Here is a 6,000-nt window from a genome sequence, read left to right as displayed (position 1 = left end):
TTCTTCTAAGGGATTCCTGCCCACAGTAGTAGATATAATGGTCATCTGAGTTAAATTCACCCATTTCAGTCCATCTTAGTTTGCTGATTCCTAGATGTCAATGTTCACTCTTACCATCTCCTATTTGACCACTTCCAATTTGCCTTGATTCATGGACCTGACATTCCAGGTTCCTATGCAATATTGCTCTTTACAGCATTGGACCTTGCTTCTATCACCAGTCACATCCACACCTGGGCGTTGTTTTTGCTTTGGTTCTGTCCCTTCATTCTTTCTGCTTTATTGACTATGCCAAAGCCTTTGACTGTGTGGATCACAATAAACTGGAAAATTCTGAAACAGATAGGAATACCAGACCACCTGACCTGCCTCTTGAGAAATCTGTATGCAGGTCAGGAAGAAACAGAACTGGACATGGAACAACAGACTGGTTCCAAATAGGAAAAGGAGTACATCAAGGCTGTATATTGTCACCCTGCTTATTTAACTTATATGCAGAGTACATCTTGAGAAACCCTGGGCTGGATGAAGCACAAACTGGAACCAAGATTGCCAGGAGAAATATCAATAACCTCAGATATGCAGATGACATCCCCCTTATGGCAGAAAGCGAAGAAGAACTAAAAAGTCTCTTGATGAAAGTGAAAGTAAAAGAGGAGAGTGAAAAAGTTGGCTTAGAGCTCAACATTCAGAAAACTAAGATCATGGCATCCCGTCCCATCACTTCATGGCAAATAGATGGGGAAACAGTGGAAACAGTGGCTGACTTTATTTTGAGGGGCTCCAAAATCACTGCAGATGGTGATTGCAGCCATGAAATTAAAAGATGCTTACTCCTTGGAAGGAAGTTTATGATCAAAGTAGACAGCATATTAAAAAGCAGAGACATTACTTTGTCAACAAAGTCTCTAGTCAAGGCTATGGTTTTTCCAGTAGTCATGTATGGATGTGAGAGTTGGACTATAAAGAAAGCTGAGCACAGAAGAATTGATACTTTTGAACTGTGGTGTTGGAGAAGACTCTTGAGAGTCTCTTGTACTGCAAGGAGATCCAATCTATCCATCCTAAAGGAGATCAGTCCTGGGTGTTCATTGGAAGGACTGATGTTGAAGCTGAAACTCCAGTACTTTGGCCACCTGATGAGAAGAGCTGACTCATTTGAAAAGACCCTGATGCTGGGAAAGATTGAGGTCAGGAGGAGAAGGGGACACAGAGGATGAGATGGTTGGATGGCATCACCGACTCAATGGACATGAGTTTGGGTAGACTCCGGAAGTTGATGATGGACAGGGAGGCCTGGCATGCTGCGGTTCATGGGGTTACAGAGTCGGTCACGACTGAGCAACTGAACTGAACTGAACTCACACTCGAAAATGTGTATATTGTGAGGATCACCAGTCATGAGACTGTACCCAATCTCCCTTCTTCCTTTCAGTATTGAACCAGCCCAGCGAGTGTCAGGTCCCAGCCTCCCTTGCAGCTAGGGTGGCCATGTGAACACATTTGGCCAAGGGAATGAGAATAGAAGCGATGTGTGCAATGTGCTGGCATCTGGTGCCCCTGGTCTGTCATGCCGCTGCTGGGAAATGACAACCACTGGAGCAACCCCCGTGGACCTGGAGGTGGAGGCCGTGTGTTGAGGACGGCTGAGTCAGCTCATCACCTGAGTTGCTGGCTGACCTCAGGAAGCAGACCTGCCCTGCCAGGTCTGGACCACCCACCTCTGCTTGGTCACAGAGGACAGGAGATCACCATCTATCTGATTTAAAGCACTGTATGCTGGGAGCTTTCTCCTAGAGCCTGTTAGCCTGTCCCCAACCGGTCCCCATTTGGGTGATTATTTATCTCCCCACCAGACTGTTAGCTCCAAAAGGCACGGATGACTCTGTGTTCTTTCATCCTTATGTCTCTCGACCAGACAGACCATATTTAGCCAGCGCATCTCATGTTTAGAAGTCTCTGATGAAAACAATGTACAAAATTTGAGATTGGAAGTCCTCACCTTCACAAAGCCTCAATGTCTAAATTCCTACAAACTTCTCTCATTTCTCCAGTGATAGGCTGGAAGGGTTGTAAAAAATGAATTAGGGGGAATTCCCTGGTGGTCCAGCGGTTAAGACTTCATCTTCCAGCACAGGGCGTCTGGGTTCGATCCCTAGTTGGGGCGCTGGGGTTCCACGTGCCTCATGGCCAAAAAACCAGGACATGGAGCAGAAGCAGTTGTGACAAATTCAGTAAAGACTTTAAAAATGGTCCACACCAAAAACAGCCTTCAAAAAAAGAGATGAATTTGTAATAACTATTTGGGGGGCTACTGATGAGAAACAGCTGCCCTCCCAGACTGCCTCAGGCATGGAGGGAGGAGGCTGGGCTTTATGTACAGAATGTCTTTGGAAGTGCCGTCAAGCTAGGCATTTAATCTTAGCCTGGCATCAAGAACTACATGCTCTGTTTTAATGTGATGCTTCATAAAGAATGAACATTTCGGTTACACTGCTGGAAGTGTTCCCAGTTAGCGATCTGTGTATGACAATCTACGTGGCGCCAAGATGCTTCACCCGCTCCACTTGGAGCAGGGATCGGTAGTGCCTTTCGGGCACGTAGTAAGGGCTCTGCTTGTATTTATGGACCTGACACGTGACACAGCAAATAGCTATTGATCTCTGATGTTGGGCAGAGGTCTCGGAGCTGGCCTCACGCTTTCACATTCTGTCCTTCCTTCCCTCCAATGGCTCTAGCCCACCCTCCACACACACAGCAGATTTCCTGGTAAAAAGCCTTCAGGGCTGTCCACTGCCTACGAGGCCAGACTCCCTAGTCTGACATGGTCTGAGCCTCGCTCTCCATCTCCTGCTTTCCCCTCCCTCTCCCCCCATAGGCCACGCCCTGGGTCTGTGGCTTTCTCGACTCTTTGCCATTTGCTGAAAATGATGTGGTTTTTTACTTCTGAGAATCTTTGGAATGTTCACTATGATTTCTTCTTTGTCATGTGAATTGTTAGCAGTGTGTTGCTTGATTTTAAAACTCTGAGAAACTTCTAGAGACTTATGACTGATTTCTAATTTAATTCCACTTGGTAAGAGAACACACTCTAAGTGAACTCAGTCCTCTGCTATGTGCTGAGACACTCTTGGTGGTTCGGCACGTGATCTATGTAGGTAAATATCTTACCTACACCTGAAAAGAACAGGTGTTCGGCAGTTTGGAAGTGCATGTCCTATATCTGTTGGTTAGATCAAGTTTGTTAGTTGTATTCAAATTCTTTATTACCTTAATTATTTTTCATCTGCTTGTTCTCTGATTGGGGAGTTTTTAATATTTCCTTTTAGTTCTTTAATATTTGCTTTCTAGGGACTTCCCTGGTGGTCTAGTGGCTAGGACTCTGCTCTCCCAATGCAGGGGGCCTGGGTTTGTTCCCTGATCAGGGAACTATAACAGAGCCCATATGCTGAAACTAAGTCTCAGTGTAGCCAAATAAATAAATATTAAAAATTGTTTTGCTTTCTAGATAGATAGATAATCATATCAATTCTGTTTCTTCTCTGGAGAACCCTGACCAATACAAGGTCTGAACCGAGGGAAAAAAATACCTCTCTGCTCAATTTTGTAAATAATTTTTTTTTTTTTTGCTTTTTGAAATGAGACTTTTCTTGCCCAGTTCTTTTTTTTTTTTTTAAGTTTTCTCTATAAGAACAGGCTGATCTTCCAGATCTGCTGGACACTTCCTGCAAAAAAAAAAAAAAACAAAAAAACAAACAGCTTTCTCTGCCCAATGCAAGATGACATTTTCTGCATTCAACTCAATTTTGGTTTTCAAGTGAAAAAAAAAAAAACCTGTTGTTAACTGGGCTGCAGGTTCAGCATAAATTACGGAAACATAATCTCATCTATTCTAAAAACTGGAAGAGAAAGCACAGGTTCAGATTTGACACAAAGAGTTGTCCTAGAGAACAGGCAGACAAAGACAAAGAGGGGTGTGTTTCAAAAGACTCAGCCTTGTCCCCGGGGAATGAATCCTTTGGAAGACAAGGTCAGTCTCTGCAACAAAGGAAAACTTTTGAGGCAGCGATTCAGAAGTGTTGCCTCCAGGTCGCACTACTCTGACTTGAACTTTGAAAAAAATATGAGATTTTTCCCCTGTTTTCATTCCCTGAACAGGACTAAGCAAGCTGAGACCAAATGATCTTTAGTTCTAAAAATAATACCGATTTGGATCTCTTAGCTGATTCTCTCCATAGGACACCAGAAACCACGCTGGGGACGAGGGCAAAGTACTGCATAGACAGAGCCAAGCACGCCGGGAGTGACCCTTCCCAACTCGAGCAAGGGCAGTGATGGAGAGCAGCTGCCCTGACGGCCACTGGGAAGTCTGAAATGGAATCCAGCGTGGAGTCTCAGTAGGATAGAACCGCTCTGTTGTGGGGTTTTCAGGAACTCTTGGTGAAGGCCTTTGGAGATACGTGCTAAGTAGCTTCAGTCGTGTCCAACTCTCTGCGACCGCATGGACTGTAGCCCACCAGGCTCCTCTGTCCATGGGATTTTCCAGGCAAGGATACTGGAGTGGGCTGCCATTTCCTCCTCCAAGCTACCTTCCCTACCCAGGGATCAAACCTGTGAAGACATAAGTGTCTCTTATGTCTCCTGCATTGGTAGGTGGGTTCTTTACCACTAGCTCTACCTGGGAAGTCAGAGACGTTTCAGGGCATCACCAATACCCATACTTGCTGAAGACTTTGGTTCAAGGTGAGACCATAGTGCCTTCTAGAGTTCTGCCAAACGAGATGTTTCCTTGCCCACATCTCCAGATTTATAGCAGCACTGGCAAGGCGGTGGGGGAGTTCATAGGGAAAGACATGAAGGGAGGAAAAAGGTCAGTAGGGGCTGATAAGATAGAAGATAAACATTAAGGAGACAGCGGACTCTCCTCGTGGTCAATGGCTAAGACTCAGAGCTCCCAGTGCGGGGGATCAGTTCATTTCAGTTCAGTCGCTCAGTCGTGTCCGACTCTTTGCGACCCCATGAATCACAGCACGCCAAGCCTCCCTGTCCATCACCAGTGAACTCTGGGAGATCACTCAGACTCACGTCCATCAAGTCAGTGATGCCATCCAGCCATCTCTTCATCCTCTGTAGTCCCCTTCTCCTCCTGCCCCCAATCCCTCCCAGCATCAGAGTATTTTCCAATGAGTCAACTCTTCGCATGAGGTGGCCAAAGTACTGGAGTTTGGGGACCTGGGTTCAATTCCTGGTCAGGGAACTAGATCCCAGATCAATGAAGACTGAAGATCCTATGTTCCAGGGCTAAGACCTGGCACAACCAAATAAATAAACAAAAACAACCTTATTAAAAACAAACAAACATTAAGGAGGTAGGTTGCAACAAATCATGGACCAAATAATTCGGAAAGCTGCAAGATTCCTGGCTCAAGTAAACTAAATTTATCAGATTCAAGGTGATTCAGGATCTCTAATAGCCAAAACCTCCACATGATATAAACATCCCAAAATAGCTCTAGTCCATCCGTAAACTGGGAAACTATGTGTTCACTTAATGCCCCAGGGACACCCTGAGAGGGTGCATACGTGTGTGCCATCTTGGGCCCAACTCTTTCCAGCTGTGTGACCCTGAGCAATTAATTCTGTCTTCCTTTGCCCTTCAGTTTTCTCCCCTGTTGAAGTGGGGATAATAGTAATTGCTGTTTAGAAGGGTTTTGTGAGAGTTAAGTGAGCCCATCTATGTCAAGCAGAACAGGGTCTGGCATGTTGGAGGTAATTAGGTGAAAAGTATTAGTGGCTCAATTGTGTGTGACTCTTTGTAATCCCATGGACTGCAACCCCATGGACTGCAGCCCGCCAGGCTCCTCTGTCCATGGGATTCTCCAGGCAAGAATACTGGAGTGGGCTGCCATGCCCTCCTCCAGGGGATCGTCCCAACCCAGCGATCGAACCAGGGTCTCCCGCACTGGTGGATTCTGAGCCCTCAGGGAAGGGAGAGGGGAA

Source organism: Capra hircus, chromosome 19, assembly GCF_001704415.2.
Source record: "Capra hircus breed San Clemente chromosome 19, ASM170441v1, whole genome shotgun sequence".
Lineage (NCBI taxonomy): Eukaryota > Metazoa > Chordata > Mammalia > Artiodactyla > Bovidae > Capra > Capra hircus.
Note: the sequence above shows the minus strand (reverse complement) of the source record.